Genomic DNA, 20851 nt, shown 5'->3' with positions numbered 1-20851 from the left:
TCATTCTCAGCACTGCAGTGACACTGACATGGTGGTGGTGTGTTAGTGTGTGTTGTGCTGGTATGAGTGGATCAGACACAGCAGTGCTGCCGGAGTTTTTAAATACAGTGTCCACTCACTGTCCACTCTATTAGACACTCCTACCTAGTTGGTCCACCTTGTAGATGTAAAGTCAGAGACGATCGCTCATCTATTGCTGCTGTTTGAGTTGGTCATCTTCTAGACCTTCGTCAGTGGTCACAGGACAACGGGGCGCTGTTGGCTGGATATTTTTGGTTGGTGGGCTATTCTCAGTCCAGCAGTGACACTGAAGTGTTTGAAAACTCCATCAGCGCTGATGTCTGATCCACTCATACCAGCACAACACACACTAACACACCAGCACCATGTCAGTATCACTGCAGTGCTGAGAATGATCCACCACCTAAATAATACCTGCTCTGTGGTGGTCCTGTGGGGGTCCTGACCATTGAAGAACAGGGTGAAAGGGGGCTAACAAAGCATGCAGAGAAACAGATGGACTACAGTCAGTAATTGTAGAACTACAAAGTGCTTTTATATGGTAAGTGGAGCTGATAAAATGGACAGTGAGTGTAGAAACAAGGAGGTGGTTTTAATGTTATGGCTGATCGGTGTGTATTTGTTTTGTCCATCTAAAGAGGGTAAAATAAGCATTCGTATTTAAATGTGTCAATATGTTTGTGTAATATCAAAGTTGTTCCTTATTATCACAGATTTAATGTGAGGAGGGTGATTGGGTGGTGCATCGGTAAAGTACACTAGCCCTTTACTGCTGAGATCTAGGGTTTCAGGATTTGAATCTCACTAATGCTATCGGCCATTCGGGTGTCTTCATGGACATGATTGACTATTGCCTCAAACAGCCTAGGCACTGGGAGGGAAACTTGTCAGTGCGCTCTCACTGCTGGTCCCAAGCCCGGATACAAATATAAGGGTTGTGTCAGGAAGTCTGGAATCCGGACCAGATCCACTATGGTGACCCCTACATACAGGAGCAGTTAAAAGAGGAAAATGTGCCTTAAGAACCTATTTTTATTAAATACAAAGGACAGCAGTCATTCAAACGCTTTCACTTTCTCACACACACACACACACTGGAAGTCCCATGTTCTAATGCATTAGCATAGAGTTCCATAAAAGACCACCACCGTCTTTCCGCTTCACCTCCGCGCTTCAAATTATATATGGCCTTAGTTTAATGTTGGGAAAAGTCTAAGTAAAAGCATGCGTATGTGCATCGGCTCTTATTTAAAATTCCAGACAGCGACGGCGGCCTTGAACTTGAACCCCCTTAGGTCCCCTTGACCTCAGACCCATCCCTCATGCTCCTCCTTGTCGGCCTGAAAAATTCCCATTGTTCAGCTGTCGACATTAACTCTTCACACCCTCCGCACGCTCTCCTCCGCTAACAGCAGGGCCGTCGTCATTCATGCCAGCGCGGTGGGCCGCACAGACCCTGTCTACAAGTGAAAGGCCCATGGGACAGTTTGTTTTCCCATAATCTGAATGCACAGAGTAAATTCTGTTCCCACACCCCCACTTAAGGTTTCCTGCGCTTTTGTTTTATCAGAGTGATTTCAGTCACTGTACACCGATGGTGGGATTTGCAAGCCAGACAGACTCAGCTGGAGTACAGGAGTCAATAAGGCACTAATTAGGCGATTCTTAAGATTCTATTTTCCAAATGGGTAGGTATTTGTTGACATGTTTTTAACCTTGTTTGAGAATTAAAAACAATTTAAAACATATTCTGTGTTCTTTAATGCTGCATTCACTTTCATTGTGAGATAAAAAAAAAGTTGCTGTCCTCTTGATTTTAGATTTTAGATTTAATGCCTGGGTCAGTATTTAAACAAAACATACTACCATAGACCTGGACCCACGTTGAATAACTGTTATTGCAAACAGTAAGTGTAGCTAATCTGTCTCACTTAATGAATGAAGCATGGAGGAATTAAATATTTGAATTAGGCTCCTGGTGAAGAGCAGCGCACACAATGAAGTGAAAGAAAAGTGGCGAGAGAGGGCTCGACTAGCCGGAGTGATAAATGATGTCTGTCCTTAGAAGGGGCTACTGTCTGGAAATATTTCTCACCTCCTTCAGACACGACATAATGGCACTTCAATAGAATTAACCACTTGACTAACAAATAAGAACACACACATTTACACACTAAATGCTCTCACTCTCATTTACACACACGCATTCATTCACAAACTATGAAATTTAGTCATTTATAAATATGTAAGGAGATGTGTCTGGATTGTTTAACTATATTACATAGCAGTCATTCATAATGTAACATGGCACATGTTAAGAGTTATGTCCTTCTGCATTGCCATTTGCACTTAAAATGGCACTGATTTGTCACCTGAGCCTTGTATTGTTAGTTTATTAGGATTTTAACGTCATGTTTTACACTTTGGTTACATTCATGACAGGAACAGTAGTTACTCATTACACAAGATTCATCAGTTCACAAGGTTATATCGAACACAGTCATGGACAATTTTGGATTTCCAGTTCACCTCTTTTGCACGTCTTTGGACTGTGGAAGGAAACCGGAGCACCCAGAGGAAACCCACGCGGACACGGGGAGAACATGCAAACTCCACACAGAAAAGACCCGGACCGCCCCACCTGGGGATCGAACCCAGGACCTTCTTGCTGTGAGGTGACAGTGCTACCCACTTAGCCACCGTGCCGCCCCCTGGGCCTTGTAAGCATTTTTTTATATATCACAGTTTCTCTCACTTGGCATACTTGCTTTTCTAAGAAGCCGTGACACTGGGCTGCTCGGTTTCTTTCAGTCTTTCACTGGCATGAGATGTCAGCATTCTATAGCTGTCTGAGAACATAGAGTAGTGGTTTGGCTCTCATGTCTCTTCTGATAGCTAGGGAAGGTACAAGTGGCAGGGGAATATGCAGAAAAATATATATATATTGCAGTATTGCAGCTTCAGCAGCTTTATATCTTGCTCCAGATACAGGCACACTGAATTGGCAGTATAATTTGTCTTTCCTAGTCACTTTTTAAATAACTGGTATCACAATATACACTCACCTAGGCTACAGTTATTTATTATTACAGAAGTATGACATGTTTTATCTAATATTTAATCTAAATTAATTACATCAGTCTTCCCTTACTACGTCCATGATTCACCATTTTGACAGGAGAGGACAATTTCTTACTGTTTCCAGCAGCAGGTGATAACCACAGCATTAACAATCAAGGGCTTATTCAGAAATTAAAAGCACAAATCAACGGCTCACTCTTGGCACAGGCCACCGCTCAGTCCACGGATGCTCTTTTGGTGTCCTGGCAACTAGTAAACAAGAGGATAGAGAGAGGGCTTTTCTCCACGGTTCACATAATGGACTCCTGAAAGCAAATGCTTTAACATTCTAATCATGTTGAGAGAATGGCGAGAACGGTAGAGCGTTTAGTCTGATCATCCACCTCAACAAACACATTCCTGCAGGACTAGGACTGAGCTCTCACACACTAGGGGTTTCTATTCCTGTTTACAAAAATATGAATATATATTTTTTAAAACTGTTTTCTGCACACAAAATACAAAACCTAAAACAACCTAAAACAAGAAAATGTCTATGTTATTAATGTTTTAAAACAGCAATTTCCCTCGGGATCACTAAAGTTCTTTCTATCTATCAGATAGCAGGATGACATGGGGCATTTAAAATTAACATATTCATGAATATTCACTTATTTTAATATTTATAATGAGGGTAGAGATCTGATCTGTTGACAAATATCAATGAGTTACCAGCAAAAGAACCAATAAAAGAACGTTTCATCCTTCTCTTAACTGTTTTTCCAACACTGTCTCAAATTATACATATCAAATGTAGTAAAAATACACCGATCAGCCATAACATTAAAACCACCTCCTTGTTTCTATATTCACTGTTTATTTTATCAGCTCCACTTACCATATAGAAGCACTTTGTAGTTCTACAATTACTGACTGTAGTCCATCTGTTTCCCTACATACTTTTTTAACCTGCTTTCACCCTGTTCTTCAATATTCAGGACCACCACAGAGCAGGTATTATTTAGGTGGTGGATCATTCTCAGCACAGCAGTGACACTGACATGGTGGTGGTGTGTTAGTGTGTGTTGTGCTGGTATGAGTGGATCAGACACAGCAGCGCTGATGGAGTTTTTAAATACAGTGTCCTCTCACTGTCCACTCTATTAGACACTCCTACCTAGTTGGTCCACCTTGTAGATGTAGTCAGAGACGATCGCTCATCTATTGCTGTTTGAGTTGGTCATCTTCTAGACCTTCATCAGTGGTCACAGGACGCTGCCGACGGGGCGCTCTTGGCTGGATGTTTTAGGTTGGTGGACTATTCTCAGTCCAGCAGTGACAGTGAGGTGTTTAAAAACTCCACTCCAGTTCACACAAGGTTATATCGAACACAGTCACGGACAATTTAGTGTCTCCAATTCACCTCACTTGCATGTCTTTGGACTGTGGGAGGAAACACCCGGAGTAAACCCCACGCAGACACTGGGGAGAACATGCAAACTCCACACAGAAAGGACCCGGACCGCCCCACCTGGGGATCGAACCCAGGACCTTCTTGCGATGCATAGCAATGCATCAACACTTTTTTTCACCGTACTGAAAGGGAAGTGATTTGAATAGATTCTGCGACAACTGTCACTCTGACTCAGTTGTAGAAGTCACTGACTGCAAAGGAAGTTGATGTTATTATACCAGTTATATCCATGTTACACATAAAGGTCCTTCATAAGACCCATGGTCCTTATTAGAGCAAAAGCTTATTAAAATTGCTTCAAAATTGCTTTATGGTAAGTTGCCAGGAAGAATCTCCCACTGATAGAAAGCCCGGTGGTCTTTTGAACCTGAATTAAAACGTTTGGCCTGAATTCTAATTTGTTTGTGCTGAAAACCTAGTGCACAAACAACCAGGTTATACAATCTCATTTCTATTGTGTTCTGTTTATGCATTTTTTTCCTTTTTCCCAATCTAGTCGCATTTAATTACCCAGTTGTATCTTTTCTCCACTGCTGCAGATCCATAACCTGACTGAGTTGGGTCGTATCTAACACACACTCCCACTTTAAGTAAAATAGCTTTATTGAGTAGAAAGTTTGTCTTTCAAAGCAACATTAAATGTTCCTAAGTGGCCCATAGAGAGCCAGAATTTAATCCCAGGTTGTGGCATTAATTTATGTGAGAAACGATTTTTATCACTGCACTTCTAAATGTGTTCAAATATGTTCACTGCATGTTTAGCTTGAACCGAATTTCAGAGTCAACTTATCATACACAGGCCATTTTCTGCCATCAGTTTACTGCCAGCAATATTAATACGAAGAAAAACGTGTGACTGCGACTTTGCATGGACTATGAGGGCACAGTATCATTTGCTGTGCATATTAATGCAGACATCAAGTTGTTTTATTGCAAGCATTGCGGCTGTAAACACCCAAGGCAGCGCCTGTAAAACCGCTCACTGTATGTATATGGACCACAAAGGTCCACCTACACATATTAAGATTATGTGCATTTTGCAAGCTGGCAGATATTAATGCTTTGCTTGTAAAACAAAGCCTGTGTGTAAAAATATATGAAGTGCATAAAATATATTAAAGAATGTCTTTTTTCATATATGTGTGCAGAGACTAATTAAATGCTGTATTAGTAGTATGTTCGCTTTACCACTTCAGACACCAACACCCCCAGCATATATTACAAACATTATTTTAGCCATAATTTGTTTTAATAATAATGACCTCATAGATCTCATGTGTTTTTAGTGTAAGTCTTTATTAGTATCCATAAATGAACCAAACGTTTGGGGCACAAATAGTGACAAGTAAGACGAAGTTAATCAAATTAGTCTAAATGAATAGAAACACAAGCTATACACAAAAGAGCTTAACATTTAAATTGCATAGTAAATATTTTTACACAAGCTACTATATATTTCTATAACAACAATGATGATTGCCTTCAAAAGATTTAATGACACCAGAGCCCATAATAACACAAGTGTGTCTTAAAAACATTGCACCATTTTCACTACAAATATAGACTATAATGCATTTGCATAGATATCACAGAAGTACAATTGCCTCGGCGCAAATCTAAATATATACATATAATAAAGTGAACCGAGTTCCCATAACTTCAGTCCTGGATGCTTTTACTGTTCTGCATTTTATTGATGTTTACTTTTTCCAATACACCTCATCTTTATTGTGAACTTATCATCAAGCTTTCCATGAACTGGATGAGCCTGCAGGACTGACATCAAGATCCCTGTTCTAAACAATACTTAAGTCATGAACATAAACTGTTCAACAAAAATACATAACAGTATAGTATTCAGACATGCTTATTAATAATACAAGCTTTAACACAATGAACTATAGACGTTAATATTCTTACAACTAAGTGCCTTAAATTCTCATAGCACTGGGTCCTAGGGTGCTGCAGTGCACTAAGGTTTAAATCTCCGCAATGCCACCGACCTAGCCCTGGCCTAGTCGGACGGGGACAAGGTTTCTTCTCTGTGTCTGCTGTGATATGCTATCTTCATGACTGGCTGAGGCAACCAGCAACCGGCTAAGCGGCAGGGAGAATCACTTAGAGGCTAGGATAGATGACTATGTGCACACCGTGTGAGGTCACATCCCTGGCCTATAAATAAGAAGTGGCTGGCTACAATTGTGGAAGTTGTGGCCATCCTGGTGCAAGATGATCACAATATGCAGTAGAAAATTGGGAATGACTAGATTGGGAGGATAAGGGGAAAATTTCCTTTTTAAAAATAAACAAATGCAACATTACAATAAACAAATACAAAATAAACTTGCCTGAATAGACTAAATGAAATTTAACAAAACAAACAGTAGGGTCTAGACAATGCAAACTGAATTCTAAGCCACTAAAGACAATGTGTAGAATGTGCAGAACGTATTTCTAGGCCCCTATTTTCTCTAAAATTTGAATACAGAAGATTCTAGCTGATCAGAACAGATCATCTGTGATTGCAAATCCAACGCAATTGCATAGTGAATAAAGACAACAGCTCTCCCTACAGCGGACGTGTAAATGTCAACACAGAGCCGTTCAATCGCAGTGCAGTATCCTTCACCGCTGCCGTGGGTCCCACATTCAATAACCCTGTTCATGATTATAACAGCAGAATTTAGATTTAGCAAGCCACTTTTGAGCGTAACAGTTAGCTTAAAATGTCATTTCGATTAGAGCAGATGTGCATGAGCTTTGTTGCTATGGTCAAATATTAGAGGAGAAATTGGAGGAGATGGGAGTTATTTAAATGTGTAAAGTGCTCTATGCTAAACGTGTGCTGTGAAAATTTATATAGATATAGGCAGATTAGACCAGATGATTGTCTTGAGTTTTATAGTAAATATTTCTTTTAAAAAATAGAGAAATTAAGTGGCTTGTATTTGTATGGTATTCTAACACAATTACATGCCATGCTTTTAAACAGGACTTGAATAGAATTTTGCATAGACATACATTTATGGACATCGTGCAAATATACAAAATATATGTAGTTTTTTATCCACCGCAGATTTCCAGTGGGTTATTACTGGGTCACAGCCAGGATAATATTAGTGATTTTAAGACTTTTTAGCACCATTAAATAATCTTTTTGCACTGCTTCACCTGTCTGCACTACCAAACTCTTGCCCCCTATAGATTGAAATAAAATAGACTGGTGATTACAATAGGTCATTAAAACTACTAAAATGATGGGGAAAGTAAACAAAAAACTAAACAACAAATTAATAGGAAAACAAACAAGGAAAAAAAGCGAGGATTTTTAAAGTGCTACAGAGTTGCAGTGTTGGGGCGCACAATAAACCGTGCAGTCATCTGTTTCAGAGCAAAGGTCTTCACTGCTCTGCCTCCATTTTCAGATGTCGTTGCGATGAATCCTCTTTTTCTTTCAACACCTAAAACATAAAAGCAATATAAGAAAAGGAATTAAAACTCTGCTCCAGTACTACATAATCTTTCATAGGTTCACTAGTGACACAGTCAGTATTTTGTCGAATGGACTCGTGCACGGGAGCAAGCGCCAGCTCGGGATTGGCATCCTGGTGCTTGGTACACCAGGCTAAAGCAAAGATGAAGCATGTGATTAGGACTAAGTCTGCAATGCTGAGGTGAAGCACAAAGTAATTCCAGGCTTTGTTGCACAGGTTAGATAAGCACCTTAAGATATTGAGGTCAGGTGACTTAGCAAAGCTGATAGGCTTGTTTGAAATGGCCAATAATATCACTACATAATGCACAATGGCCTCTGCTTCTATATTTACATTTATAGCATTTGGCAGACACTTTCATCAAAAGCAACTGACTATTTGAGTACTTAAGGGTTAAGAGCCTTGCTTGGGGGCCAAACAGTGGCAACTTGGCAAAGGCTTGAGCACTTTAACCACTGAGCCACCACTGCCCTCTGGTAAGTCAACACTTTATATGTCAAGTAGAATTGGTTCTGGTCAAGTCTGATAAGTTCTGACCATAATGGCCTCACGAAAGTATCCAAATCTCAAAAAAGTGATGGTAGTTATGTTATATTTGATTTTCTTTCAGCTGCTCTTGAATACAGGGATCGTGAAAGCATCATACCAGACCTGGCACAGTTTTTACACAGGATACCTTTCCTGACATAGGCTGATTTGGCCATCCCCCCCAATCATAAGCCATTTATGTCTATACAGATGCCGTCTGATAGCACCACTGAGATTCGAACCTTAGATCCACCGATCTCAGCAGTAGTTGGCTTACATAGTTCTAGTTATGTCAGAATAGTTGCTCTGTTTAAAAATGGCACATGTAAGCCTTGTGGTGTAGCAGACGTAGGTGATATTGGCATATTGGCAACGATGCAGCACCACCATCTTTCAGATACTGATGTGGCTCCATCGTTTCATGATTGTCTGTAATGCGCTTTGTGCTTTAACAGTGAACAGTAGCTAAACAGACTAAACAGACTTCCAATAACAGCATTAAATTCAGAATTGGTCCAAGACTGAGGGTGTAAGTGCAGGTGATGAACAGGACAAAAGAATGTAAAATGGGTTGAGAGGAAGTACACGTGACGGTTGAGAATAAAAGCCATGGTATGTCACGGCAACTGTAATAAATAGGCGGCACACTGTTTTCATTGTGAGCTGAATGAGTTGAATTTACACCCGCAGCACGCGCCCTGTTAAATCTGGGCAGCAGGACTTAAGAAAAGAGGACGGGTCAAAGGGAAGTTAGTTCCACTGAAAGACGGTCTGTTTAGATTCTGGGCATGTTGGTGGGCACAACTGTTTTGGATCCAAATGCGGTACTCTGAAGGCTCCTTTTTATTAATGCACCGCTTCCTGTCATAGATGCTCTGTCTTTCTTTCATTATTTCTTTTTCTTTCTTTCCTGATTTGCCTCTTAGTGAATGAATAGGCATTGCACTGCTACTGTGTAACTGCTCCCCTCCCTCCGTGCCTGAGCCTGAATGGGGGGTTGAATTGAACAAACAGTCGGCCTGTCAGCTCAATGGGCGGTCTGGCCATGAACTTCAAGTCCTTCCCAGGCCCTCAGCATCACTAGAAGAAATGGGGGGGTGAGACGGCCGGGAGGGGAGTACAGACACCCTCAGACTTTGGGGGGCCCCGGGTGCCCATTTCTTTTGCAGAGCCTCACTATGGTTGTTCCCAGGACTGGTGCCTTCATGGAGAGCAGGAGACCAGCTGCTTGGTCGTCCCAAAAGGAGGGGGGATGTGTGTGCTCAGACATGAGAGTGTCTGCCCCCTTGCCCATGCCCTACTTGCCTCCCAGCTATACACAGTCTACCGCACGCTCCCAGACACAAGCTGCCGCTGCACCCTCGGTCCCAATCATCTCCTAACTAAAGCCAGCCTCTGGGGCGCTGCTGTTTGTTTTGTTTTAGCTGTGCATAATGTCCTGAGGCCTCTCCGAGCCAGACTCGTCCCCACGTTACCACCTGTTTAGTGCCACACAATTACACCCAGACTCTGCTCCACAGACTTTAAGCTTTTTAGGTTTATAGACATGGTATGGAGTCAATTTAAATTATTTCTCTTTGTCTTAAAAGAACTTAAGAAACAAACGTTCAGTGTAGAAATTTCTGGAATGGTAAATATAGACTATATTCTATATTTAAACTGAATGTTTAACAACAGAATAGAACTGCTTACTTGTGGGACAATTCAGGCCTCATATATGTTTGAATATCTGAATATATTTAAAGAAAAATAAACAGGCCTTTTAATTATTCGAATGTTCTTTACCAAACGTTAAGGTTTTCCAGTGTTCCGACTTTGAGACCACAGCTGTAGACAGCAAGCTGGTGCAAAGTTAGAAAATTCAGACATTTTTACCCAACCCCAAGGGTTTCGCTAGTCCTCAGGTTAAGTATATCTCCTCTGCTACGTGCCAGAAGACTGCCACTCACCGTGCACTATATAAATCAGCTGGGCTTATACTATTGTCTAGACCTCGAGTGAACAGACCCGAACAAAGGCAGCTTTCTGAGAGTCCGTGACAATAGCCAGCATTGTTTATCAGCTCTCACATCGTTAATCAGACCGAGTGGACTGTAATTTGTGTTTTAGTTAAGCAGGATTTGTACTTATAGCTCCCTGACCTCAATAACAAAGAGTTACAACAATTTCACCAAGCAGAATAAGGACAGATAATAAAAATAATTTTTTTGCAGTGGGCAGCAACTCACTGCAAAAAAACGCCACTTCTTTCACAACTGTTCTGTTCCTCTCGGCCAGCTCTAAATGGAATCTTATTTTTAGGTCATGAGGGCTACAAGGTCAACGTGTGGAGAAATTTGTTGATTTTCATACTTTGGTTTTAAATCTGCAAACACATCAATGCTCTTCAGCTCAGCGCCTCAAGATGTGAAATGCTTTTACATTTTTATTTTCAAAATGTCACCTTGCAGTCTCGATGCTTAACATCGCAGCAGGGTGGACATCAGAGTAATCTTTAATCGCATTCTATCAAACACTTGTCCCAGCAGATGCCTGCTTTTACTTCCCCTTTGTGGTAATGAATGATCTAGAGCGTCCCTCCCTATCCACAATTAACAATTAACACTTGCTGTAATTAAAGTATGTATGCTAAAAGGAGACGGGTGAATGCACTACATATAGTGTATTTGTATGTATGTGTGTGTGTGTGTGTGTGTGTGTGTGTGTTGTTGGGATGCAAGAAGGAGGAGAGCGATGGTGGGTCTACCTACTCGTTTTCCCTCTTCTTCCATTTCATGCCAGTGTGCTCTAAGATGGTGGTAAAGTGTGGACTGGCGCTCGTCACTGGAGGAAGGGGCAGGCAGGCAGCAAGAGGAGGGGCTGAGAGCAGCAACGCACTGTAGGGCACAGAGAGTCTCGACGCTAACCTGCCCCTCCTCCTTAAAATCGTCCATATTTTGCTTCCTTTTTGCTGGCAGTGGAGACTGGGCATCTGTACAAAAGAGCAATAAAATATGAACAGGGCTGGAAGTGTGAAAAGGGGTACACCCAATCAGACATGTGCTCTCACACACACACACACACCTTTCAGTGTCTGTTCACATGGTACAGTCTGCCCCTGAGCATGCAAATGACTTTCATTATGCAAATGCATGCAAATCAGGCTCAACCATCTGAGAATCAAGGCTGGGAAAAATCTACACCAGGAGATTGAATGAAAAAGAAAGCAAGAGAGAATGAAGAACAAATCCTTTCGGGTGGCAGCAGATTGCTAACGGAGGTAAATGTGGTGTGAAGAAACAACGGTGGCCCTGGGTTAACTAAATGGTTTCCCATGTCTTTGTAGTATTAGCATTTTTCTCCCAATTTCCTCCATTATGATAAGCGTTATGAGTCTGAACTTAATACTCACAATTCCATACGCATTATTTTTGGTAGTTGGTGTTTTAAAAGGGGTTGAATCATGTACCACAACTGTCACTTTTGCTTTTGAACATTTAAAATAGAAATGCATCCACACAGTCCATGTATCCACCTCAAATTGACTGGATTCATTCAGGTACAAAATTTGCTTTTATTTATTCAGATCAGTAAAGTTAATTATTCGCAGCACTTTTGTTGTATTATTTTACCTTATTGATACAAGCTTTTCATTTGCGGCTGTATGTTTTTGTGTGTGGAAGCTGATAAGATGGGCATAATTGATTACTTACAGGCTAAAATCTATTGTGTGCAGCAGTAAACTGGCACCACTTTTATTTGTGACACAAAAAGTCTGTTATGGTCATATTAAATCATCTATATGTGGGTATTCTGCAATGCCTTCTTAAAATGATAATCCAAAGTATTTTTTTAGTTTATAAATAATGCAAATTGGCCCGAATAACTTTTAAGCATCTATTTAAAAAATGAAAAGCTGGCTGATATATAAAACCCATTTATACACAAATCTTCTTACATCTAAAAAGTGTGAAACTACAGCAGACGTGACCTCAGTTCCTACAGGCAGAAGTGGTGTACTGAGCGTTGTCCTTTGTTTTTAGGTGTTGCAGGCTGAAGGTTTAGCAGACTCTGAGTTTAAGGGACCGAGTGTGAGAGCATCGTGTGGGAGAAAGTAAGAAGTAGAATTAGAGGGGTGTAGTCCTGCTGAATGGCAGCAAACCTTCTCTAATTGGCACTTGACATTTTTTTGCAGTGGCCCTCTAAAGTAGGCCTGCGCTTAAGCCCTCTTCAGACTCTTGTTACAAAAATGCCTTATGCAAATAGCACTAATAGGAATGATTGTAAAGACTCTGACATTAACTGCTAAAGTAACAATGGGATTGTGTGCTTTCAGTGGACCTGAAGGTGTTGTGGAGGAAGAGGAGGACAATTGGCCAGTAGATGAACAGCCATCGAAGTGATGTGCAGGACTGAGCACAGGTTTAACATCGACTGTTAACAAAAATGGCCAAATAATCAAGCTAACTTAAGTTGAATTTTTACCTTTGTTTACACATTATTTACTCAATTTATTTTATAATTTTTTTTTATTTTATACTCTTGAAAGCATTTGTGTGATGTTAGTTTGATTAAAACAAAGCTAAGACTTAAAATGCAGTGTTGAACATTTTCATTACGCCTTTAAAACACTTCAGTAGAGACACAATACTCTACAAATACACCTGAGTATATTTTAAATAAAAAAAGCTGGCAGGTTATACTTTGTACAATTGTGTTTTTAGATTTATGTGACCTATATGTTATCCAGGATTGATGCCGAAATCTACTGAAATATTACTTGGCCTTTTAAAGCCGTAACCCTTTCAAACGTTAGATTCAGATGGTAGCAGAAAGCTCAGTTTTGAACCTACTGCAGCATTAAAGAACCTATAATGCAAATACGGTGTCCTGTGAGGCCATATTTCAAATGACTAGAGCAGATAAAGTACAAAGTAAATGTTTAATCACTGTTATTCAATTATTTGCCCAAATTTATTCTATAAGAATTAGAAAGGCCAAAGCTTGCTCGTGAGTACAAAGCTGATCATTTGAATCCCTCTGATGAGCCTCTAACTACTATAAATACCATTTAAAGTCTGAAAAATCCAACATTGAAACCTAATAGGGTTTTCATTTGTTTTCTATACTTCATATCAATATGAGCCATGTTTGAAGATCTTAGCTATTGCTTGTTGTGTGGTCTGTAAGATGCTGACCTCCACCTGTTAGGGCAGTTACCACATCTAATCTCTGTTGTGTCAGCTATTAATTTTGCCAACCTTATAAAGAACATTCACATCACTTTGTTGGCGATGGGCAAATGCCAAAGAGAGGAGTGCTTAGTCTGTAGTTACTTATACTATGGCCAGTTTGCAGCCATTCTAGGGCTTAGTTAGTGTGCCTTGATGATTAAAATATAGACAATGACAGAATTGTGAAAGAATCGTCCAGCCTTGCTTCAACAACAGCTTGGTAGCTGTGACTAGAAAATTGTGAAGGGGTAGAATAGCAACCCACTGTGTCTGTCTGACAGGTGAACTTGCTCTATAGGGAGTACAGATAGCTTAAACAAAAAGCAAAGGAAGATCAGGAAAGGGAGGAGAGGGATGGCTACAACTGCCATTTCTAGAGCTCAGAGCAAATGCTGACTTTCTAAATGCTTAATGTATTGGCTAGGTCTACCAGACTGGTCTGTGGCTGACCATGCATCCATCATGCCTTGATTATGTAGAGTATGACGCATCAGTCATTTGATCTAAGCAATGTGAGCTATTATATTGTTTAATCAGTTCGCCATTTATACCATCCATGCCAAGCTGTGGTAATGGTATATGTTTCTGGCGTGGTCAGACCTTAGTAAAGTGCATCATATAGTGCCCTTTTGAACCCTGTCGAGACCACCAAATCTTACTATATTAATTCAGGTAAACACAAGTGCTAGTAGTACTTAAAAAGCTGTACAAAAATGTTCATTCAAGGCTACCTTAGTATGTAATGCAGCAGCTGCATTGCAGCAGAAAGCCATGGACATGGTCGCTCAGCTGATGCTGATGTTTATAACACTGTCAAGGGCAAAGGCTTCACATAAGAATAAACATTATGTGATATATAAATGCCAGTTCATCTCTGTAAATGAGACTGAACCAAAAGTATTTGCTACTGAAAATGTACTATACGCCCAAGACGTTTAGTCATTTATTTTACATTATGATGTGCAGACAATATTTAAATTTAAAAGGTAATTTCATCGTATTTATACAGTATATGTGTCATTTAGTAGACTCTCTACAGAGACCTATAGGGCCTTAATCAGGGGCCAACTGAGGCAACTTGGTGGTGGTGGGGCTTAAACCAGCAACCTTCTGATAACTAGTACAGTACCTTAACCGCCGAGCTACCCCTGCCAATGCAGTTGACTGTAAAATCAATAAGCAGTGCTTCTTCTGCAGCTCTGAATGGGATCACTTGTAAAGGTGTGATGATCTGATTACCCAGAGGCCTCCAGCTGGCTTTGGCTTGTAAGGCTTCTATGATGCCTCGGATTGTGGGATTGTCATTCTAATAGCTGCTGTCAGCAGTGTGGGTTTGGGTCAGTGGCTCTTTGCACTGACTGACAGTGAGGAGCAGAACACTATTCCCTACCATCTCATCAAGACTCTCTGCTCATATTCATCCCTGTGTTGGATCATTTCCAGCCCATTTACATTCTGAACAAGAGTCAATCAGCCACCTCTCAGTAGGAGCCCAAAAATCATCTCAAACAAGTGGTGGATCTTGGTTCAAATGGTCTTTAAGTGTAAAATTGGTAGACAAAACTTCTTGGAAGACCTATAGTTCAGCGTTCATTGACGATAGAGAACTAAATCTCAATGCAGGTTACTTCTCAACTTAGCTGACCAGGAAATATTTTTATGATTGTTGCTTTTGAATCAGAACACAAGACATGTGCATAAACATAAACATATAATAGTATATTTAGCTTTTGCTAGTGCTGAGATGTTGTACTGGTGAACTAATCCTCAGAGAGTATGGTGTACAGAGTTAAAGAGTTGGAGCGAGCAGCCATGTGACTACTGTGTTAATCCCTTGCCTGCACTGTACTGTGTTCTGGGATCAGAAGATTAAATGTGAAATGTTTGACCAACCAGGCCACCACACAGTTCTCAGAAAGATCAGGGGGACTGATGCAGCTTTTTGTTTGTTTGTTTGTTTGTTTTGTGTAAACGTTCATGCAAAATCAAAATTCAGAATCAAATTCACATTCACTGGGTCAGATCATGCAGTGTGATGAGAGGACTTCTTACCATTTATCTTTCACGTCTTGGCTCTAAAGAAGATGTGACAGTAAGGGGCAGAAGGTGAAGTGTTGAGCGGGCAAGGCCTTCCAGGTGTGTAATGGGATTCTTGTTACTTTCGGTTATCTAGCTTTATGAAGAGTGTATATCACTCATACAGCTAGATAACCAAAGATAACAGCCAACCCCTCCGGCCACCCAGCTTTTCCAGCACCAGGGAGAAACGGCAGGCTCAGATTCAGACCTGAAAATAGAGACGATTTTGATTAACTGCAATTAGGACTCACACTGAGATCAATTTGGGGATTTATAAAGTCTAATTTAATTACTGCAAAATGGTTTAGAAAAGGCAAACTGTCATAGATTCAGATGTTTCACAACCATCAACTGTCCAACAAAAGGCTAGGCTATTTCACTATGTATACATACTGTACATATACATAAACACATACTGAGTTGGCATAATGCTTGTTTAGGCTCTTGTTTACCCTATAAGTAGTAAAAGGTGGAAATAATGACCCATAATAACTTGAGAAAGTTTGCTGACTATGCATAAAGGCTTTATGTCTCACATGAGAAGCTTTCTACCTTGGAAGAAGATTCTTTCTAAATAAAAGAAAAGACAATAATACTGTGGAAAAAAATGTGTCAATCTTACAAATAAACAAATATCTCCCCTTTTCCCTCGCTCTTACACAGAGCATATGCAAATGCAAGATCAGTTGGTCCAATTAAAAGCCTTTGTGTAAGCCGCCCCCCACCCATTACCACTCTGAGGTGTTATAATCAGTGAGAGCCAGAGAGTGTGTGTGTGTGTGTGTGTGTGTGTTTGTGTGTGTGTGTGTGCATGCAGTACATGGCAATGCTGGGTCAAGTTCAAAAATTTGCATTTACACTGTGCTCTCTTTATTTCCCATCAACTAATAATGCATCTATTGGCCACCAAACAGTGTTTACGGTACACACTATGTACACACCCTGACTATCTTTAAGTGATTAACCTATAGCCTTCACAATATTAAACAAGGGATTAAAGAACTACTAGCAAACATTTTTACAAAACACTGAATTACATGTATGCATTTTAAAACATTTGTTCTTGCACACACACAAAACGAATGCCACATTAGTCAAGCATGTTTACCTACAGAACACATTACATAAAAGGTAAAGATTAATGATGCAGCAGGTAGTTTAGGTGGAGAACTAGGTTCTTCCTATGTCCACACAGTTTTTCACATACTTTCATTTCCTTGCACCCCTCAGAAACATGCATAACCAACTCCCTGTTTTTTAATCCTGTGCTTCCTGGCCCAGCAACCATAACAAGGTTGAGGCAGTCAGTAGAAATTAAATATTATAAATATCAGATTATTATTATTATTATTATTATTATTATTATTATTATTATTATTATTATTATTGCTGTTGTTGGTGGTGATCATTGTTTTTTTTATTGTGGATTATTGTTTTCAATTGTGTTAAAAGTGTCCAGCATATTATAAAAACAAATGTATTTAGTAAACATTTTTCAAGGATTAAAAACACTTTCGTAGAAAAAAAAACACAATTGTAGCTTAATAATTAGGCCTATGTTAAAGATAAAAATATTAATATATAGGCATAAATATTTTTTGTTAAATTTAATTAGTTTAACAGTTAGTTAAACTTAATTAGTTATACATTCTATTGTCTACTCTTCCAACTTTACAGTTAAAGATTAGCACTCATTGTTTGTCGTGTTGGGCAGCACAGTGGGTAGCCGTGTTGCCTCTCAGCAAGAAGGACCAAGGATCTGTGTGGAGTTTGCATGTTCTCCGTGAGGGAATTCAGACCATTCTGAGCTACTAAACATTGCACTTTAGTGTGTGTGTGTGTGTGTGTGTGTGTGTGTCTGCCCTGTGATGGACTGGCAACCTGTCCTGTATTTAGTCAGACCCACCGCGACCCTAATCAGGATAAAGCAGACGATGAATGAATATCTGTCATTGGCTGAAATGTGGATGACGCTTTACGCAGCAGATCCAGCGTTACAGGTGTGTTAGTTATGTTGTAAAGCCTCAACATTAAAACACAGTGAGAGTTTCTCAATGCAAATAATTAAAGTGAGCAGGAATTAAAGTTTTACTTTGTGTGTATTTGTTTGTTTGTATTTAATTTGCTGTGTCTTGTTTATGGGATGTATGGGTCCCTACATGGCATGACGCGACTGTAACGTTGTAGATGACATTTCATATGCGGCACCATCTGTAGTGTTTGTGTAATCACTGATGGGATTTGCTGTTACATGGAATTACTGGTACATGGTATTACTGGTAATAAATTTATTTTGTGCACTCACAAGATGAAGCCAAAGCACGTATTGGGGTGAGGGCGAAATGCTAAATTATTATTGCTACACATTCTGCAAGGCATAATTTTATTCATAGTTCATATATATGCCTATAAAATGTATTTATTTTAAATTATTATTTTGTTATTATTATGTGTTCCACACAGGTAAATAAATCAAATACTGTTGTGGTGTACGTAATACTGTGATCTGACTCTAGTAAATCGTGCTTATAATAAGTATAAAATAATTACCTATGTCATGAGATCCTGTGAATCACTGAGAGCCTGCAAAAAGAAAAAAAGCCTAAATAAAAGCATATTTCGTCTGGGAAAGAGGACCAACAAAGCACAAAAAATCATGGGTGTCTGTGGTAATTTTCGCGAAATGTTGGGCAGTTTCGTTATAATGCAGTACTGTAGGTGTTATTTTAAACATATATTGTACATATATTATATATATATTTATATATGTGCATTCAATAAATACAAATTATATATGTTCTATCAATATTTTTCTAAGTATTTAACTCGTATATTGCACAATAATAATAATGGTTTAATTCTGTCTTGAATAAAATTAATTAATGTTCATCCACACAGTAATGAAAGCAATTATGTATTCTAGAGTATTTCAGTATTATTGTGGATGCATATTGTGTATTAAAAGCACACAGCCCTTAATGACTCACACACCACAGACTGCAAAATAAGGAGTGTTCACCAAGCCAGCTTAAAATCTAATCAATGCAATGTCTATAGTTTTTCCTCAGTCCTAGTCCCAAAATTATTTTGTTCCATTCTGAGAACTAATAAAATGCATACATTTCATATTCAAGCAGGTTGGGCCTACAGTGTACAGTGTATTTTGGTATAACTGTGAAAGTGGGCCTGACAGGCTGTACATTGAATGTACACAACCCTTACTGACACACACCACAGACTGCAAAATCAGAAGTGAGTTCACCAAGCCATCCCAAAATCTCCAAAAAAAGGATCTCTTTGAGATAACTTGGAGGGTGACTCAAGTTTAAATCAAGCATCTATTTTAGTAAAAAGACCTATATGAGTGCATCATCACATTCAATATGTATTTAAATGCTGTAAATATATTTAAGCCTTATTTAACAAGCATTTAGTTGAATGTAAATGGAATATAGAATATATAAATTGGTTCTTTCTATTCTTTAATAAAAATTGGTGTGGTAAAAGGAACATTAATTGATATTTTGGGGTCTAATGCATGCAATGAATATTTCACTTCATTATTATGGTTTTAATTTTAATAAAGCTTTAAAATCACAGATTTGGTTACATAAGGTGGAAAGCTTAATAATTAGGTCTGCTAAACGTGGACGTTAATTAATGAATAGAAATTGACCGTCTTTGTTTTATATAAATTAAAGTCTAGCATGCATGAATATAAGAGGACAGTACCAGGCTATAATGAAGGATGCGTCTTGTGCGCAAAACGCGCATCTATGTCCATCAATGAATCCGTACAAAATCTATGCGTTTTTATGTGATGCACAATGCAGTCAACATAGAGTAAAACAGTGTAATACAGAGTAATGCAGTGTGCTCAGTATACTCACTGATTCCTTGATCATGGGCAGCAGACCTGGTGAGACGAGCTCGTTTTGGCTCCTGCGCTCGTCGTGACGTTGCGGCGGTGGCATCCATTCAGCAGCATGTGTGTGTCGGGCTACCCCGCTGTCCCTGCACCCATATTCCCGTGGAGGTGTCCATCTTCTCTCCTCTATTGGGAGAAACGAGATGCTCGCAGTCCCCCGCCCTCCTCCCTCATGGTTCCGAGAACGAAACGCCGTAATGAACCCAGACTTGCAAGTCAAAAAACATATAGCATATCCAAGCCCCGCCCACTGATGACACCATGCAGTCAGAGCCAGACTCCGCCCCCCTCCCAGCTCAGCTCGTTCCCACGTTCATTTCTAAATAACCGCATGTTTCTGACCACGGATGTGCACCATCCACAGCCATGTTTGGCTTTTGGGATCATTTATTGTTACATCTATATCAGAAAGAGTGAAAATTAAATACATTAGCTGTTATTCAGTAGGAAAATGGTTGCTTTTAACTGGCATGATTAAAATGTATAAATAATAACCAGCACAGCCCCAGGCACACACAATCACCATCACTATAATTATGTGGTTTTATATCTGCACTAATTGTAAGCAAACCTGAACAATGTGCAATACATGTTTAAAATCTGTGCAATGCTGTGTGAAATACATTTTATAAAACAGTGCAACATTTGTTCTGCTTTCTCAAAGACTGTTTGTAAATGTGTTTTTTTAAAATATATTTTATATATCATATATGCTTACATTTCTATTTTTTAATATATGTATTAACATTTTAATATCGTTATATTCTTGAATGCTGCTTGAATCAGAATCAGAATCAGGCTTTATTGGCCAAGTATGCTCACACATACAAGGAATTTGTTTTTGGTTACACAGATGCTTGTAGTGCACGAAAAATACAATACAGACAATCTTATTCACACAGCTCACTCTCTCCTTAACACACACATTCATACCTGTAAACATAGAAAACATTGTAAACATCAGCATGTGCAATTCACATTGTGGGTTTAAAAAGGTGCAGTTTTGTGCAATACTTGAATGCTGTGGGATCATAAAATGCTATCTTATCTAATA

General features: G+C 39.4%; 1 long non-coding RNA gene across 1 annotated transcript; it reads right to left on the bottom strand.

The window, feature by feature from the left end:
- Positions 1-5847: 5847 nt before the first annotated feature.
- On the bottom strand, positions 5848-19975 carry LOC134310179 (uncharacterized). Its single transcript, XR_010011276.1, has 5 exons — positions 19760-19975; positions 18420-18452; positions 15843-16077; positions 11328-11548; positions 5848-8016 (listed from the first exon to the last, which is right to left on the bottom strand). It is a non-coding gene; the product is annotated as an uncharacterized LOC134310179 (long non-coding RNA).
- Positions 19976-20851: the final 876 nt, after the last annotated feature.

The sequence above is a fragment of the Trichomycterus rosablanca genome, chromosome 3 (genome assembly GCF_030014385.1).
Source record: "Trichomycterus rosablanca isolate fTriRos1 chromosome 3, fTriRos1.hap1, whole genome shotgun sequence".
NCBI classification, from domain to species: Eukaryota; Metazoa; Chordata; class Actinopteri; order Siluriformes; family Trichomycteridae; genus Trichomycterus; species Trichomycterus rosablanca.
Note: the sequence above shows the minus strand (reverse complement) of the source record. Positions and strands in the feature narration are given on the sequence as shown.